Genomic DNA, 681 nt, shown 5'->3' with positions numbered 1-681 from the left:
CTAAAGCTAAAACCAGTACAAACGCACGAACGATGTCATAAATGACAGTAACAAACGAAATATATATCACTGATAGTTATTGTTGACAACGGATAGTTTTTGTTGACAAACAACGAGACTAATTTTATTCAAGGGAAAAAATCCCGTAACACCGTTGCTTACATTCTCCGGCGTAATTGTTTTCACCTCAATAGACGTCAGTGATTGGTTGAAATTACCGAAATACGACAAAATTTTTTACATGAAATAACTTAGAATACAAAATTTTTTATCTGTTCTATAACACAAAATATACAAGTATTCGAAGTTTGAAAGTGTTTCGGTACCAAAAACACTACATAAAAAAATGTTGCCCGTCAAATCACAAAGATCCTATTATTTGACTGAACGCCACGCATCCATTTCCAAGTTAGTTTATCTTTATCTTTTTGATGTGACTCTGCTCTATAGTGCTTTCTCTCTCATCCTTTCTCTAATTCCCTTTTTACCTCCCCTTCACCATTTTCTATCTGCATTCATCCTACCCTCCCTCTTTCTCCGTTTCTCACTCTCTCGTTGCTCATTCGTGACTAACGTCCAGCTTTCTCTTCCTCACGTGATCATCTTTATTTTCTTTCAGGACTGTCTTAAGGACAGCACGTATCCCTCTCTCTCTCTCTCTCTCTCTCTCTCTATCTCTCT

The sequence above is a fragment of the Octopus bimaculoides genome, chromosome 3, assembly GCF_001194135.2.
Source record: "Octopus bimaculoides isolate UCB-OBI-ISO-001 chromosome 3, ASM119413v2, whole genome shotgun sequence".
Taxonomy (NCBI): domain Eukaryota; kingdom Metazoa; phylum Mollusca; class Cephalopoda; order Octopoda; family Octopodidae; genus Octopus; species Octopus bimaculoides.
The sequence above is the reverse complement of the archived record's forward strand: the minus strand, read 5'-3'. Positions refer to the sequence as shown.